The sequence below is a fragment of the Varanus komodoensis genome, unplaced genomic scaffold (assembly GCF_004798865.1).
Source record: "Varanus komodoensis strain SLA01 unplaced genomic scaffold, ASM479886v1 scaffold19, whole genome shotgun sequence".
Lineage (NCBI taxonomy): Eukaryota > Metazoa > Chordata > Lepidosauria > Squamata > Varanidae > Varanus > Varanus komodoensis.
The window spans coordinates 13694590-13713324 of NW_025335550.1; the positions used below are offsets into that span (position 1 = coordinate 13694590).

The 18735-nt window shown below is 38.3% G+C and overlaps 2 non-coding genes across 2 annotated transcripts; one reads left to right on the forward strand and one right to left on the reverse strand.

Annotated features, from left to right (window-relative positions):
* The first annotated feature begins 267 nt into the window (after positions 1 to 267).
* Positions 268 to 339, forward strand: TRNAH-GUG. Its single transcript has one exon. It is a non-coding gene; the product is annotated as a tRNA-His (tRNA).
* Positions 340 to 1312: 973 nt separating this feature from the next.
* On the reverse strand, positions 1313 to 1384 carry TRNAH-GUG. Its single transcript has one exon. It is a non-coding gene; the product is annotated as a tRNA-His (tRNA).
* Between the last annotated feature and the right edge of the window lie 17351 nt (positions 1385 to 18735).

The following is an 18735-nucleotide window of genomic DNA, read 5'->3' on the forward strand; positions in this document are numbered from 1 at the left end:
GCACTTAATAATATTTTTAAAATATTCCTGTTCACTATATTATGCTCCACCTCAGGAGCAAAGGTTACCCTGCTCTCATGATCAAAATCTGATGAAGCAAGGAACAGAGGTTGTTCTTTGCAGTAGTATAGGATTCAGCCTCAGTCTTTGTTTCATAGAAATGCTATTCGGCTATCATAGCCATCTGACACTAGGTGGCAGTAGTCTCACAGTGCTGCTACAGGACAATAGAGATTAAGAGGCTCTCAGTAACTTCTTCCATAGCTTGCCGTGATCGTATAGTGGTTAGTACTCTGCGTTGTGGCCGCAGCAACCTCGGTTCGAATCCGAGTCACGGCAGAAGAAGAGAAATTTTACTTCTCTTCCTTGCCATCACCAACAAAACAAAACACCCTTTGCAAGGTGCTCCTTTTAGCATTTATGGTTATGGTCAGTATTACTTAAGTCCAAACTGCAAGTTCATGTCTGTGTGCCAACCACATAAAACTGTACGTGTATGTGTGAGTCCTGCTGCTCGCCATGCAAGCAAATGAGTTTTTTCCAGAAAAATCAGTATGTGCCCCATATCACCAAGAGGCAGATGCACAGTTAGTCGATGAGGGCACTGCATTTTAGAAATAGCACAAGCTTGGTATCTTTCACTTGTTCTTTATTTCAAATGGGAAGCACTAGACACACAGAAAACCCCACACGTTTAAACATGGAAGGCATATTCTGCAAATACATCCTATGTTAAGCCTTCTAACCAACCTCAAATAAAAATAACACTAACACTCAGGGAACAACTGTTTCTCCTTCAGATTTCAAATGTAATTACTTATTTCGCCATTATATTTTAGACACATTCACTAATCCCATAAAATAGGAGCAACGGGATTTAAAAAAAACATTTATTTTCCAGCAATTTATTTTCAAGCTGTGTGCTTCGATTATATTAAGAAGTGAAATATTTACAGTGCTGAAGTATTATAACAAAACAACAATCGAAAAGAAAAACGCTAAAACGTTTAATATAATACCTTTATTAAGCTAACTCAAAGATCACAAAACTGCAAGTTTTCAAGTTCTTCAGAACTGTTCATCAAGGAATATGGCGAACAAAGCAAAAAGTGTGGCGGTAAACAGCTATTGCTGAAATCATAGGGCCTGCATTTGGGGTATTCCTAGAAACGGGGTTATTCGATAGTGCATTCAATATCTGTGGCTCTGGCGTCAACATGTTAAAATATTTTAAGAAATGTCTTAAAATAATAAGCCTTTAGACCATTAGTTATCTAAAGAACTTTTTGTTAAAAACATGCAGGTCCCATTCTGCCGTGACTCGGATTCGAACCGAGGTTGCTGCGGCCACAACGCAGAGTACTAACCACTATACGATCACGGCAAGCTATTTGGGAACTGAAAGGAAATGTGCTTTTTTCCCTTCTAGGCTAAATGTTGACATCTGTACAACTAACGCCACCTGCCGACCAATGTTGTTTTGTTACGGCTTGAGAGAGTCTTTTCCCCACGTCAGCGATGAATTAAAACTCATTCAAACTTACGTTAATTTCTCCATTTTCCTTTTTGATCATGAATCAATAAGTTCCACGTATAGAAGCAAAACTGTTACAGCTCTGTAGGAAATAATTTTCCAGCAATTTTTTCCACTGCAGCAGAGCCAAGGCTAAGAACAAATAAGGAGCAAGGCTAAAAGAATGGATAGTTAATGCACGAAGTGTTCCTTGTACGTGTTTTGTACATGTTCCTTCTGACACGTGGTGCCAGAGGGAACACGTACAAAACATAGAATGGGTTTTGAGAGAAAGAGCTTCTTCCTCTATGAATTCTAAACAGAGATGGAACCTTAGACCCTTCTGGTTTTAGAACAGCCCAAACTCTAAGGCAACAGATGTGAAATAGTTATTAGTTTCATGTTATAATCACCCTGGAAGTTTTAAGTTGAATAATATTGGTCACTCTCTCTCACTCTCACTCACACACACAGTTTTGTATTAATATGTTGCAAATGAAAATTATGGTATGTTATAACATATTATTAACAGCATAATTATAATGAAACAGTTATATAAACCCCAATGCAATAGTTTCTTAAGTCACTAGATTTTCCATGCTATATCTCAAAACAAAACTTCCTATTGAAAAGGGCAGAAGAAGAGAAAGACTCTAGCTTGGTAGAAATCATTTGGCATACCAAAGGCAGGGAGGAAATGAAATTATGATGATTTGTTCCAGTCTCCCTTTCTTTTTGCATGTTAAACTGAAAATAATAAAACAACTGGAGCATATGCCTTTTAGAACAACTTCAGCAGTTCTCATCACTGAAAAGATGGTTGCACATCCCTCCTTCCTCCACCAGTGAGACATTCTGGAGCCTATACTGTGGGATTTTGTTTCTTTTGTGTAACAAGCATTTTAAATTCTGTAATATTTGTTTTATCTACACAGATACAAACAGGATATACTTGAAGGTTTCTTAACTCTTACCTTGCTCCAGGCCTCCACAGTTGGCTTCTGCCCCTGTCTATTGAACTTTTAAAATGAAAACTACCCCATCCTACTACTTAGAGGGTGTCATCTGAGTAATGCATTCTAAAATCTGGGAAGAGATTATCAACTACCAAGAGAACACCTTTTGCCATTAGCATCCACTGTAGAAACTTCAACTGATTGTTAATGGATGATTACTATTAACAATCTGTCACAAACCATGACAAATGAATATTAATAATCACCCTAACAAAAAAAGATGGTCAGCCAGCTCCTGTACCACCACCATAAATTAATATTTAAGAACGTCATGCTTTCTAGCTGAAAGGTATTAAAATTTTGTATTATCTAAAGCTTGAGATAAACACTTCAGATAACCCAGATAAATACTGCAGTGTATCATTTAATTATGTTATACAAGTCTTAGGAATTTCACAATTACAGCAATCATGGTTTCCCTTTAGAAGTTCTGATAGTAACGTGTCAGTTTTCCTAATGTTAATTCTACATAGGTTTCAAGGAAGAAAATGACGCCTTGCAAAATAATTATGCAGAATAGATGTCAAATTGTACCAGGAAACATGCAAAATATCTCAGAAAGATTCCAACAGAGACAATTCTTGGTATAACAAAATGGATTTGCACTCATTAGCCAACCATAATGAAATGAAGCCATACCATTTTATTAAAACAAACTATACCCCTCAATTTTCTTTAGTGTAGCATCAATCATGCGAGAGTGTCAAACAATACAGCAGCAATCAAGGCTATTTGGATAACTGCTGTATCTTGAGATCACAGCTGAAGGTATAAATTTCACAGTTGGACTTTGCAGTGTGGTTAGGCATATTTCATCCAAACCAATTACAGTCCACAGTTAAATATGTTGTACAAGCATGATTGTCAGTCATAACATGTCATGGAGACAATATTTGGAGGTATCATACAACAGGCGTTATGAAGATTACCATAAAAATTGTGCATACTTCCAATATCAATGGACCTAATTTTAAAGCCTGAGTTTATAACTGATATAAGCTATATAAAATAATGAAATTAGTTGTATTGTACTACAACTTTTGCTAGAAAGATACAAGAGACAAGGATTAAGCAATCGTATGCAGATTTAGACAGAAAAGGGGGCCTACAATTCCCAGCATGCCCCGTCAGCTAAGTGATGATTATTACAAAAGGAAAGAATTACTAAGTTGCATCAGACCATTTTGTATCTCGCCAAGAACAGCATATCCATTAGATGAAACAAACAATTCTCCCATACATAGATCCTTCGTTGAGACACTAATAGACTGATCCTATGCATATTTCCCCATCAGTCACTGTCTAGAATTCAAAGGGGCTGACTCTCAGGTAAGTGTTTCTGTGATTGCAATCTAAGTGGTATTTTGCCTCTCTTTTATCTTAATTGCCCATCTGTAGCTTGAGATAGTTAACCCTGCCAGTCCAGGCTTCTAAAATACTCACAGCTGCAGGAACTCTTGGTATATTTTGGAAGCAATCCTTTGCAAGTTTAGATAGAAAAGTTTTACAATTCCCAGCATGTTTTTCAGTAATTCATTTGGATAGGATATCTGACTCTCGTGTAATTCCATTTGGAGACAGTGATCATCAGCCAACAACAACAACTGTGGTAAATGATCAGCTTATTCATAATAGACAATTTACAAGTGACACCATATATTAAAATATTCCAATTATTAAATAGACAAAATAGATCATCAACTAAGTCATGTCTTTCTAAACACATTCCTGATAGCCTACAGCAAAACCAAGTCAATTTAGTAAGTCAGTCTGTAATAAAAGACACAAAATGACTTTGCTGGGATGCTGATTTCTTCTCTCTTCTCTTCAGACTCCTATATTAAGAGATCAGGTATTATGCTCCAATTATGATTCACCTCAGATTCGGAATATTGTTCAGCTTTAAGCAAACTAATGGTATCTCCTTTGGACAGCCCCAAAAAAATACATTACAGCTGAAGAACCAGTCATGGGTTGATATGAGATATCAACATAAAAGGGTATCTATCCATTGACTTAGAACAATAAAAATATTTTATTCCCCCAAAACTTGAAAGCAGTCTTAAAATCTAAGAAAGTATATAAATTACTGCTAAGAGAGAAGAAGATGAAGAAGGGGAAAAAAAACTGTATTTCAAACACAGCTCTGGACATATCTAGTTCAGGCAACTGAGATGAAAGACCAGCCAAAATTTTGGCAAATACTTAATTCTAGTATGAGACTCAGTAAAATTGATATCATTTTAAATGTTCCACAAATAAAATGAGTTATTTCCCTATCTTAAAATGTGCAGTTCCATCAGCTTAAAACCTTGTCTTGATTTAAGTAATTTAGATATATGCCACCAGTTGCTGAAGCCAAATTTGCATATATAATCTTAATGTTTCAGTCATCTAAATGTTTCATACCAGCAGAGGAGAGAAGCAGAGCCAGAAGCACTGCTAAGATTCCTTGTAGGTATGTGGTGACTCACTGCTCCCCTTCCTGTCCCCAGAACACTCCCCCAAGGTGGCTCCACATCCAGCCTTAATTGGAGACCTGGGACTCTCTCTGTTAACGGACTAATACAGAGTGTAGCATGACGGTCCGAATTGTTTAACCCAGAATGGAGTTAATAATATTCTGCTCATTATTTTCATTCATTAGGTCTACAGTGCAAAATTCCGTAGCAGGAAAACCATGCCCTGGCTTTCCCAGAGTGTGCCTGATTCTGCAGAGGCCTGCCCAGACAATTGCTGCTGGACAATCGCACTTGTGCCCTGGGCCACTGTAGGCAGCAAGGTCCTGACAAGAGGAAGAGCAGATGTGCTGGCCACTCAACCAACAGATGGCGTGCCAAAGGGCTTCTTCATGTGTTGCTTCACCAAAGCTGGCCTTGGTCTGTTACCTAGGGGGGAAATAGAGTTTGTTTGCTAGGATGGTTTGAATAAGCAGCAATGTCTGTATTTATGGCAAGGCAATGGGACTGTATGGCTTGCTCTGTCTTGCCTCATTTTGTGGTATAATCAACTTTCATGGACAGAATCCTTGTAGAGAAAGTTATACCGAAAGATGCTGCAAAAAGGCAGTAGCTGAAATAAAGGTACAGGGGCCCTGATAATATGTCTGATTTCACTGGATTAGCTGGCTTTCTGCCTCCAAAGTGCTTCCCCTTCTGTGGCTCCCCAGTCTTTCTTCCTAAAAAGTTTTTCTAAAATCAAGCACCCTCCTCTCCCTTTTCGAAAATCCCTGTTTACAAATGGGGTGTCCTTAGGAGATAGGGCCCTTAGGAGAGAGGGTAGACACAGACTTTAAGGACCTAAGGCAGCTGCCTCTGACAACTGATGTTGGATGTCATGAAAAAGCATACAAATGTTAATTATTTACTTTATTAATTAGTATGTTCACTGTCAAGGAAGGAGATTTTCTGGCTCAAAAGCCAAAACAACTTGAATGGCTTTGAGAACTAATGTGAAGTTTAACCAAGGCTGAGGGGGAAATAGTATTTGTTGCCCTGCCTCAAGTAGCAAAATGTTTTGCGGCCAGCCCTGGACATGGCTATAGAGGCCTCTAGAGTAGGAAAAGATAGTTGAGATGGTACAGGAAATCATTGGGTAGGAAAATAGGCGGGTCCTGATGCCACCAGGAAGCCACACTAGAAATTGGAAGAACACTAATATCTTTTGAGCCCAGTAATTTAACTGATTCATCAAGTCAATCAGCATCACATCATTAATCTTAACTGTAAACTGAAGGTTTGCAATGAACAAAGAAAAGAAAACATAAGTAAAACGTCATCACTTTCAACCAGGCCTATCATTTTTCAAGCGTCATCTTGTAGGAAATACCTGACTGGCTGGCATTAAGCCCAGGCAGGCTGGTCACGTATTCAAATCATATCAGCTCCATGTAACCAGAGTTTCCATGAGGTTAGGGATTTAGAGGAATCCCTCTCCAAAAGCTCCGAGTCCAGTCCAACCTCCAAACAGCCCAGCCTTCGAGATAAGTGTAGAAACTGCTTGAATTCAAACATGCCAATCAACGCTTATAGCAGGAATGTGAACCCAATAAGCAGCTGTCATCGCTCCCCCTATACATCAGAGGTATAAAAGGGGACTCTGTCATGCTTTTTGGGTCAATTGCCTCTTTGCTGGGATTGAAATTCTTCTCAAGAAGAAAAATACAGATTTTTCTCTCTCATTTCTGATGTGTTTAACTGGGTAAAGCACACCAGGGTTGGAACTACTGTGTGCTTCAATCTGATTTTACCTGAAAGCACAAAGAAGGAGCATGGGTGGGGAAATCCTATGTGGATTACTCTAAGGCTGCAGTCCTATGCAAACGTACCTGCAAGTAAGTCACACTAAACTCAAAAAAATGTTTAGATAGCACTGCGCTGCATGACCGAATGGGGAGGTATAGTTCAGTTGTAAGTGTCAACCAGTAATGAGTGGCTGTCATTAAGCTGGGAAAAAACAAACAGTCATCAGCTTTCAGTACTTCCTCTGTGCCTTCAGACCTGGTTTGCCTTGGCAGCACTTCTGAATAGAGCTGCCATTAATAATAAAGAAAGTACATCAAGTTGCACTTAAGGAGAGTGTCTTTTAAGCACATCTGATACGTGCTGTTCACTGTTAAAGTGATAAAAGTATTGGTCTTGGTTCACCCTTCCTGTTTTAGGCAGATGCATTTTCACTGTTGATGTCAGCAAGAGGATCTGTGTTCAAGGGAGGGATGTACAGATGCTGTAAAATCCATTCTGGCCAGTGTCTGGGATTCTCAGGTGCTTTTTGTTTTAACGTCCACTCAAGGGATATGTGAGGAATCCATTTTGAGGGTGGTTCTCTGGACTTGGGTCCCCAGATTCCCATCCACTTTTTGCAGCTGTGAGTCCAGGTTCCTGGTTAGCACTCCCAGTCTTTGTGCAGCACTCATCAGGAACTGAGCTTGTGCAAGTGGCGCCCCTCTTCCGCATCATATGCTGCAGCCTTTGTACTACATGTGATGTGGAATAAGGGTGCCAGTTGCAGACCTTCATTTCATGAATGCTAGAGGAACGGACTTAGCTTTATCACACCACTAATTTACTCAGAGAAAGAACTGGATTATGCAAAAATGTGTTTATACGCATTTGTGTGACTTCAGAGTTGCACAACTTTGCATTACCAAAAACATATAAATGTCCCTTTAAAATACAAAATCCCCATATATTCAGGCTTTTAGCATTGGGAGGAAATGTGCATTTTGTCTATGACTAAATTTGCATAAAATTATGTAAAATAAAAAGGTCCATAAATCCACAGAGTTCATGTAACACAGGAAAAGCCAATCTGCTGTGGAATCTACAAGTTGGGTTTCTTAGAAAATTGAGCTAATTAGAGTCCATTGCAGATTCCTCTGACATCCTTGTTTTCTATGTGCAGGCTGGACATCTTTTTAATAATGTGACTAAATACAGTGAGAAAATAACACATACATACATACATACATACATACAGCATGATATTCACCACAGTGTTCTCCACTGACATTTTAGCAGCAAATCTTTCCTATTCTCTATGACATAATTTCCTCAGCCACAGCTCTATCTATATTTATAAGATGGCAGAGGTGTGCACTTGCAGGGGACCAGAACAGGAAGTCTTGCCTGGGAAATAACCTGGGAACCACAACTGGAACCAACCAAGGACATTGATCCAGAGAGGCTGCAAATGGGTTTATTTTCTTCTTTGCAATCTTTCAACCACCGTCAGAACAGACAAGTGATTTTTTTACTCATGAAAGCAGGTGGCCAGTAGATCACCCCTTTCATCATGAGAGCCTCCATTTATTTTGGTTGGACCTAACTCTTCTCCTTACACTTTTTACACCCACCCTTTTCTGAGACTTGAAGTGCCTGAGAAAGTGGAAAAGTGTGAGTCACCCCATTTATGGAAACTGTCAGTTTGAAGGAGCTGTCCAAACTCAGAATTCCTTTTAAAACAAGGTTTTGGACAGGGCTACTCAGGTGTTTTTTTTGTTTTTGTTTTTTTTTTGGGGGGGGGGACGACGACACCAGGACATACACATATGCATGTGCATACGTCCCTGTCATAAATCCTGCTTAAATTGGCAAGTTTCCCTCTGATACTTTATGTATTTGCTAAACAGTGGGACAAATACTGTAGCAGTAACCATGTTAAGTTACCATGAAACTGAATATTTAACTGTTTTATTCTCTTTGTTAACTTTGGAGGGAATGTCTTTAAAATGCTTTCATATAGGAACTTTCTCACAATGTTAGGGACCTGTGCACTATTCAAATTTGTCTTCTTTCCACTATTGCTCTTTTTTTATTTACTCCACCTTGGTCCAGCCCAGTTTCAGACAAACCAATCAGCAAACAAAAATAAATGTTCATGACTGACAGACAGAAGGTCTTAAAGAATTTTCTTTTGATGGGGCAAATTGATTAATTTAAATGCCTACGTACACTAGGAAGAGCGTAGTTGATATTCCTTTTTAAGAAATAGTCAAGGTTCTCTGTATAAAAAAATCCTTCAGCTACTAGCTGGTAGAGGTATTTATTCAGTTTAGAAATTACCTGTATGGCTGAAATGCTTATACCCCAATGCTTATACCTCGGTTATTTCATATTATTCTAATTACCCTTAAAAAGAAATTTAGTATTTGCAATTTATGTATTTAAAATATATATGTTTTTTAAATTACTGTGTACACACTTTGAAGTAGAATGATTGAACTCAATGGCAGTTAAACTGGTAATGTCTAATTTAAGTCACACTGGGCAGTATCCGGCTTTGTCTTTCCATTAATACAAATGATATTGCACTAGCAGAAACTAGGTTTTGAACTATGTGCAGGGGAAGAATCCAAGTTACATTTGTTCAAGCACAGTTGTGCAAGAAGTTGAGCATTATACTTGACCCATAGTTTCCCATATTTCAAGACCTTAATAACTAAGTCTTAATAGCAACTACATGTTCTTTAATCCATACAACAAGTCATGAGCAAGAGGGACATTTGGTAAGAGCTGCTTGTGAAAATGCAAGACCACCTGGCTCACACAAGCCCATCAGATACAATGTAGCAAATATTCTCAAACCTGGTGCCCTCCAGGTATTTTGGACTACAACTCACATGATCCCTGGGTATTGGTGATGCAGGTTAGTGCTTATGGAAGTTGAGGGCTAAAACATCTGGAAAGCACTAGCTTGGAAGGGATGTCCTCAAACCATTAAGCATGAGAAAATACAATGTGGGTCTTCATAGCCAGTCAGATCCCACACAGCAAATGGATGCTACGCAATAATGACTGGTATAATAATATCCTGAATCTGACATAGCTTATATCATGTACTTGATATTTTTAGTATAAAAAGTGTTGCTAAAAATCAACCTCCAAAAAAGGCACACACATTAGATTACTGCAAAAACAAATGCTAACTAAACCCCACCCCCAACAAAACCCTGCCATGTAAGTTCAGAAATATTATCAATGAACTGGATAATAGAGGACTGAGTACGAACAATATGACTATTTCTCAGCAACCACATCCTCAAAAATACCCACAGTAGTTTTATACACTTTGCATAGCATCCCCATGTGGCTGATTTGCCTCTCACATTGCAGTCTTGCATGACACAGCCCCCACTGTTCAGAGGTCAGCCCCCATCCTCTGGAGAGGGTCCCTCCCCCCCAGATACAGAATACTGTGGGGAAAGAGGAAAAGAAAGGTCAGTTGTGCAACCCGCCTTCTTTTTCCACTACCATTGTTCACCAAGGCTCTCCCATATATTTCCCCAGTAACAGGCAGTTGAAATACTGCTATTAGCTTTTGGGGCATTTCTGAGCACAGTTCGAGAGTTGGTACTAAGATTTACATCCCCCTTTGGTTTGGAATCTGATGTCTGATCCCACATCAGCATGCTTGCTACTAAGGTCAACATGGAAGGCTCTCATCCAGGTACCCCTGCCATCTGAGGCAAGACAAGGAAAGGGTATTTCGGTGTCGGCACCAAGTGCCTCCTTAGGGAGGTTCACCCAGTGCCTATCATAGCATTTCTTTGGCAGAAAATGTTGTTTCATTCTCACTGGCATCTATGATGTAATGGCTAGGTTCACATGATCCCTGGAGAAAAGGAGGTACAGTGGTTTGAAAGCCAACCAGGACACATACCTCACCAGGTTTGGGTGACACAGAAAATGCACACTCCGCAAGGATAATTAGACAAGTAGTACCACACATAAATGGTTAATGCAGAGGCAAGATGAAGAAGCCACCATGGCTTCTTTCCCCTGGTAATGATGTACAGTAGATCCAGCCAATGCATTTTAAATTTCAGTTTTACTTGCTAGTTTTATTATTGTTGGTTTTGTTTTGCTTAACTGTGTGGATTTTATTGCTTGTATTTCGTTGGGATCCACATATAAATGTACAAAATAAATAAATTGCAACAGGATGGGGCATCCTTGGGTTAGCCTTTCCTTATAGTTTGCTATTGTGGGATGAGGCAATAGTAATTGTGGAATGAAGAAATAGTAATGTGATGATGTCACATCACATGGTTTCTACACCCTCCTAAGGAGACAATTTGGCTGGTTCCATATTTCTTGCACTTCAGACCTCCTCTTGAAGAGGAAACATATTTGGCTTTGTTACATCCAACCATAGTTCCCTGCTGCATGGTCAACTTTGAAAATGTATGTAGGTTTTTAATACTGTACAACAATCACACAACACTTACCAGTATTAGATACAAAAGATTTAACTACAACTGCTCTATGATGTTCCTTTAATACCTTGCCACAACATAAGTGCCTAGCTTCTAATAGGTTTTTAGCTTAAGATCTAATCATCCACTCTTGAATTAAGATGCTTGAATGAAGCTGACTCATTTGGAACTAAGCACTTTAATGTCAACAGAGACATATGGCATTGAGACTGAATTACAAAGGATCTCTCCTGAGCCACCTATTATGGAAGCACAACTAAGACCCCAACATTATTATTAGTTTACTCATTTATTCACTAGCAAATAATTGAGAGTAAGTCCTTCTTAAGAAAGTGGAAATAGTCTAATAATTGCAAGCTGGGAGCACTAATACACTATCATTCATTCACACTCCACTGTAATTTATGCCTTATATTTATCTGTAGAGACAACTTCAAAAATGAAGATATTTAAGAAGAATATTTCAGAGTCTACTCCGTGCTCAGAGGTAAGAGGAAAAACCAGATTGATGTTCGTTGAATTCTCTGAACTGCTTAGAAAACCCACTTACTCTCCAAGCCTTTCTAGTACCCCCTGTGGTTCTTGGCTAACTGATGCTATATAAAATGTTTTCTTTCAGATGGAATCATTGAAAGAAGGATGGTATCAATTGACAGAAGTTGCAGTTTGAAGTTAACACAAGCCTCTTTCAATCTAGAAGTTACCCATAGCCAGCACACTGGCACACTTAAATGTATTATTTACATATAGCGTATTTAGAATAAAGACATTAATGTTGGAAGGACAACCAGTGCAGATTTACAAAATCTAACTAACAGAAAGGAAAATCTGAAATGCAAGGTGCTTAGCTGAAAATAATCTTGCTATTTTGGTACTTTATAAAATACAAAACTTGTTTAAGCCAGGATTCTACTAACTCCATTTTAATTCCCCAAAACTGGGTCCAGGAAAATAGATGTATATTAAAGACTGATACCCCATTAGTTCCCATTTAGGCCTATGAATATGAGAGGGTTCTAATTTTTTCACATTGGATATGGAGATGTGCATATACGATATGTTATGAGACAAAGATTTTTGTTACATAGATAAAACAAATCTGGACACTAGCAAATTACAAATTCATAAACACTGAAGTCATACTTGGCTCTATCTCATCAAAATAATTTGTTTCACTATAAAAGCCAAAGTATCCATCTATGAAATCATCCAGTAATTTAGTATTCCAGTGCACAGAATATATCTATAGACTACAGATGGCCAACTTCTGTGGGCCACTCCGTTTGCCAGATAATGGTCTGCAGGCTAGCAATTTTTTCCGCTTAGCAAAGATAGCACAGCTATGGAAGCTACGTGCATAAGCCTTTGTATGGATCACAAATGCTTGTAGTTTGGTTCACCTTTGTATAATTTGGCTTGGCAAGCTGTGCAACTCTGTTCTGTTTTTCTTGATAGGTATGGTTTTATTTTGCATTTCTGAGTATGAGTTTGTATATAAACATGATTATTTTGATCATGCTTATTTGTGTGATCTTTTGAAAACTTGAAAAAGTGACAGATATTATTTAAAATAAAGACAATTAAATGTTCATATTACAAATCAAGTCTAATAGGAGACATACCATTGATCTAGAACTACTGAGGACCAGATTACATGGCTTCAGGATTACACCTGTCAACTCCTACTGAACATCCCTGGCACAGACCAAACTGTCTTTTTATATTTCATAGTCACAGCCACCATTACTGCTCATTTTGTAGCACAAAAAGGTGGCTGGGCCATGCTGGAAGTTGGTGTTCTTTTTTCTGTTTAAGCATGCAGAAGATTGTGTCCTTAGCTGATTTCCACAGATAATTTGTTTTAAGACCTGACTGTTTTAATTGGGGTTTTATTGTAAGTTGAATTTTTAGGACACTGTGTTTTTATTTTTACATTTGGTATTGTTAAACCATCCCAAGACTTCGGTAATGGAACGGTCTAGAAAAGTTTTAAAAATAACTAAATAAATAAAATAATTTACTTTTGTGCCTCAGTCCATCTGTGGACATGAATATGACAAAACCCGAAGAGAATTATTTGAAAAAACTGAATGCACATCTTATCTTGTTTAGCTTTGATTTTATATCTGCATTTGACATCTAGGAAATAAAAAGGGCACTGTTAGTGTTAATTAGTATGTAGTTAAATGTAGGTTGCCAATTCTGTGTCCCCCACCCTAGCCACACACACACACATGCACACACAAACAAATGCACAAGGTCCCTATGGCTTGAAACCTGTATGGCAAGGCATTCAGTAGATGATGGTGTGCGTGGGAGGAGAATGCAGATACAGAGATGAGAAAAAAAAATATCATCTGAATCCTAGTTTCTTTGGATGCAGTTGAGAGGAACCCTGTGAGAAAAAAAAATGGTGACCTCAGTAAAAACTTTGTTAAGCAGCCATCCAGAGCTTGCCTCACTGAACACAGTGAGACTTGTTTCCAGGTAAACACAGCTACGGGCTGCAAGACACTAGACTGGTGGTGGTGGGGTGTTCATCAAACAAGAACATGACCAATCCCATACAGTTCTACTACAAGTCACATGTGATGCAAGACTGGAACTTCTTTTCCCCTTAAATGCAGTGACATCACCTGCGCTGCATAAGATACAGCATTAAAGTCAACGTTTTTACAATATGGATGTTTCTAAACTATTTCAGATGTAAAATAGTATGTCTATTTGTTGTGAGCATGGAATGACATATTACAGCTTCAGCATATCCAACGTCTGCAGTGGACTCATTAGTATCATGTAAGGTTGTTGCTTTTGCCCCTCTGCCTGTAAAGGCATTGGGCAGCTAAAGACATTGGGCTTGTTCACACAGAAGGACAAGCCACTGTGAGTTAATGCACATCAACTGACACTTAAAAATGTGAACCATGCTGGGGGCATGCTGTAGCATATTCTCTTGTGCAAATGCAACCAAAGCAGGTTGTAAAAACAACCCCCAGCCCCCTGCACTGTTCTAGAGGACCTCCTAAGTTTCTGGATTTGCTGCACTGAAGAGTGGCGAGAGAATTGGCCACTGGTTCCTCTTCTGGCAATGGGAGCATCCTGTGAATGGATTGTTATTATCAGGCAAAGAGTGGCATAGTCACGGATTTAATTTGTTAAAAAACAGGGTGGGCACTTAGACGGCACTAACATAGAGGAAATACAGCAATGAAAAAGAGGAGAGGTAAAAGGACACTGATATACCAAAAACAAAATGAAACAAAACACAGTCTTGCAATTGGCTTCATTTTTTGTAGTATACTTTACTGGTGTTCAAATTTTGCATCTAAATTAGCATATTTAGTAATCATTCAGGTAAAAGTACAATAAATCTTACTCTAGCAGAAAAGACTGTGACCAGTTGATTTGTGTGTGCATCTGGACTGCTGTGTGAGTGCTAACTGTTGAAGGGCAGCTCCAGGCCCCTGTTATGCTTCTTTTGCTGCTGTCACCCTAAACTAGACTTGGCCTACACAGACTTTAAAACACAGGATGATTTCAAATCAGGGTCTGTCCTCTGAAAGCCCTTCAAAGCGACAACTGTCTTCTGTAAAATAGAATACAAGGCTACCCTAACTGGAAATACTACAAAAAGGGCAAATAGTAATCAGTAAAAATGTGCACAGTCATACATATACATTCAGGATATCTTACTTTTAAAAACTGCTTGTTTATTTTACTATTTAATTGTCACAATCAAAAGGAAGAACATTCCATTTGGATTCCTTTGAGCAAAGTGTCATTAGCAATAATAGTTAAGGTACTGCAAAGAAAGAAGCCAATTACAAGACTGTACTCTCTTCTATAATCTGTAAACAAATCTAAATATTTACTTTGCTTACTATTTTTCAAAAAAAGCAAACAAAATCTATATATAACATATTTGAACAGTATTTCACTTTTGCAATGCTGAAAAGCCACCACTTGGGGGCACCTAAGCTTCTTTTCTCTTGCATTCCTCACACAAATACAATAAATGAAATACAGGCCACCATGGGTCCAGATGTGCATTTGCAAGGGTAACTATGCATTTGGAACTCTGTAGAGGAAAAACAGCTGCAAGGGATGAGTTGGAATTTAAAAGCACCCCATTGAGAAACGGTTAAACAACCACTCCTTACTTTTTCACACAAAATCAGCTTTCCAGAGCTACTTTTCTGAAACCTGCTTTTCAGAATACTATTGCAATGATTTGTGTACAGCATGCTATTTGCTGTTAAAATGAGGTTTTTATGGTGCCATTGCTCTGTCTCATTTACAGAATCATACAAGAATCCAGAAAGCTAATAATCCTCCCACTTTTTCACAGCTTCTTACTGGTTTTTCTTCCTCTACTGCAACACTGGTGCCAACATTGTCATCCTTTCGGTGGCAGGTTAGGACTTTTCTCTACTACAAGACATTTGACAGCATACAGCAAGGATGTATCATATATCAGTCCTTAGCTTTCTAATATTGATTGCTTTGAATTGTTCTGCATATAAATGACTGTTATGTTTTATAATTATGTTTCAGGTAGTAAATTTTTGTAAGCCGCTCAAAGAGCTTTGGCTATTGGGTTGTATACTAATAATTATGGCCTTGTAAATAATGTTCAGTATTCCAAGTCCTAGGATTTCTTCATATTCCCCTCCCATTTGGGTATATGTACTGTGTATAAAATTTTAGTATCTACCAAGATTAAAAGCAACCTCACTCAGATCAACAACACTAATAGTCCCTTCATGTTTTTTTTTACTGTCTGCAATACGGAACATAGAACATAGCAAATCTCCACAGATTTTTTAAAACCGCACGTGTCTGTAGTTTTCAATCCTTACCCACAAGCTGTTCCACAAGTCACTTCAGGGTTTCCTAAAGCAGGGATTACCAAATCAAGGGAGCAAAGGAAGCCTCATGGGCCTATGCAGTGACTGGGGATTCAAGTTAGAAAGACTTGTGTCTTCTAGATCACAACAAGACACACATCCAAGCCACAGGGTATTCACCTGGTAGGAGACACCCAAAAGTTAGCTATAGTAAAAGAAGGATGGGAGATAATCTGCTTGCTTGCCTGAATAAGACTTTCAGACCTTCACTTGGATCAGTCAGATTTCATCAGAGCTGCTGCAGATGTGATCATATTGTACAGGAAAATTTTCATTCTCTTCCACATTTTCCCTTATACAAAATATAACTTTGGTCTGTTGCTTCCCAGGCTAGCAAAGAGGCATCAGTTTGATTGTCTCTTGTCTGGAAGAAATGCAAAAATTCTATTTCAGACAAGATAAAAGATATGGGGGAAAGAAATTAGAAGTTCCTTTAATTCCAGTAAGCCAAATATTGCTTTGACTGACCATCCTATGTGGTTGAATTTTGAACATCACATACTGTTTTTGACAATAAGGTATGTAGGTGGTTCTCCTTTTGAAGGAAAATTTGAAGACATGATTCTACTTTGTGACCTCCTGTTCCCAAATGCAAGCTAAATGACAGACTGACCCAGTATGGGTGTAAGGGCAAATCATGCCTACCTTTACTTTGTTACAGAGTCGACCACTGGGTTGCTTAGCCCTTAAAGAACTCCTAAATAATCTATATTTGAATGTCAACCTCAGAACATATGGACCGGCCAATCGTAGATTGTTTACAGAATGTAGAAGTGAGAGGTTGACCAAAGGCATTATTTTTGCTTGCTCCTGCTTGTTTACAGAAAACAGTGGATTATGCAATCTACAGTTTGCTAATTTATGTTAACTGACACTATAATAATGTATAAAATGCTTTACTAGTTCATGCCCAAAGTCATTCTAGTCCAGCATCTTGTTTCAGATAATGGACAGCCACATGCTTTCAGGAAACAGGGCATGAAGGCCTTCTATTCTTGTTTGCTTCACACCACCACCAGAGGCACAAATGAGCATTGCAACAAAATGTTGCAGCATGTAGTACTACTATTTATTGTTCCAGTCTATCAGCAGTGTCCTCTTCTGGATCCTCTATTATATTGCCAGTTTTCAGTTTCCTTTCCCACAGTCAATAACCATTCTGTGGCCACTGAGAATGCCCACTCCTCATTCAGCTGTTTTGGGAAAAACTCCTCCCCTACTTTTTTTCCTAAATATATATTTTTTAAAAGATTCTTCAAATTTTGAGGTTCTTCCAAGCCTACTGATACCATCTTCTCTTCTCTTCTCTTCTCTTGCCAGGAGAGTCAAGTGTCACTGCCATATCACATGTTCTTCAGGCTCTGGCTACAGATGGTTCCATTTTGCTTGACTGGGTAAATTGATACAGGTCAAATTGGGTTCTATGTATACTCTGAATTTCTATTGATATGGATAAAAGAGCAGTCCCTTATCAGCTAGTTTCAGACTCCTAGATGTCTAACCTGTTTTCATGCCTATGTGCACCCCTGCTTGAACTGTAAACATGAAATACAAGATACAATTGTTTATTTTTATGGTAAAGAAAATATATACTATGTGTGGACAAGATGTTGGAGAGTGTTAGCAATAATAAATTCTAGAAACATAAAGAGAACAAGATTTCTACACAGAGATTTATCACTAGAAAATAAAAATCAACTTTACATTAATTGCAACATGACCATCTTCCAGGTTTTTCTTGTCCAATGCTTCTCCAATTGATAAGGTCTGAAAACAAAGTTGGATGTATGTGGGATAAAAGGCTTCAATTAGCTATTCTTCCCAAGCTGTTACATAATAAGATCTATTTATGGTATGAAATAAAGCTGCCTGGAGTCATTTAATCAAATGTGGTATAGTAATTTAAGCCAGAAAGTAGTAGCACATGTGAAGATATTTGCTTGTTAACCTTTCACTAAGTAAACAAAGCTTTAACAGCTTGTGTGACAGAGATTAGGCATCTCCATTTCGTGGTGTGTCATATTCTTTGAATCATTTGTTGTACATGCAACAGCCACTGATAAATGCTATCCATTTGTTTATATGTGTTGGTCTATGCAGCAAAGTACACATGCCTCATGGAAAACCTTTGAGTTTTTAAAATTACATATAAAGTAATTCATAGCTAAAGGTAATAATAAACATTTACAAATTCCATATTTGTGACATGAGCTTTAGTTTGCTCAATAACGCTAGCCCTTCCCCACGCTAAATTTCAACTTGCTCAACATAAGTGTTCTAGAAAGAAAGTGAAGATTGCTGGGAAACACACATCCACAACATAGCCCATAATACCTTGAATTAGCTGACCTCTGAGTCACAAAGCTTCTTTTGCAAGCTCCACTAGAATAGATTTCCTCAGCAGCTATGGCTTTAAAGTTGCATGCCTTTCGTTCTGGCCTTCACTGGAAGGTAGCACTGATAGGCAAGGCAAGCATCCATCTTACACACATCTACCTAGTAAGGAGTCTGTTAAACTCAGTGGAGCTTATGTCTGAGTATACAGCATACAATTGTGCTGTCAGTTTTCTTACTTGCCTGTAT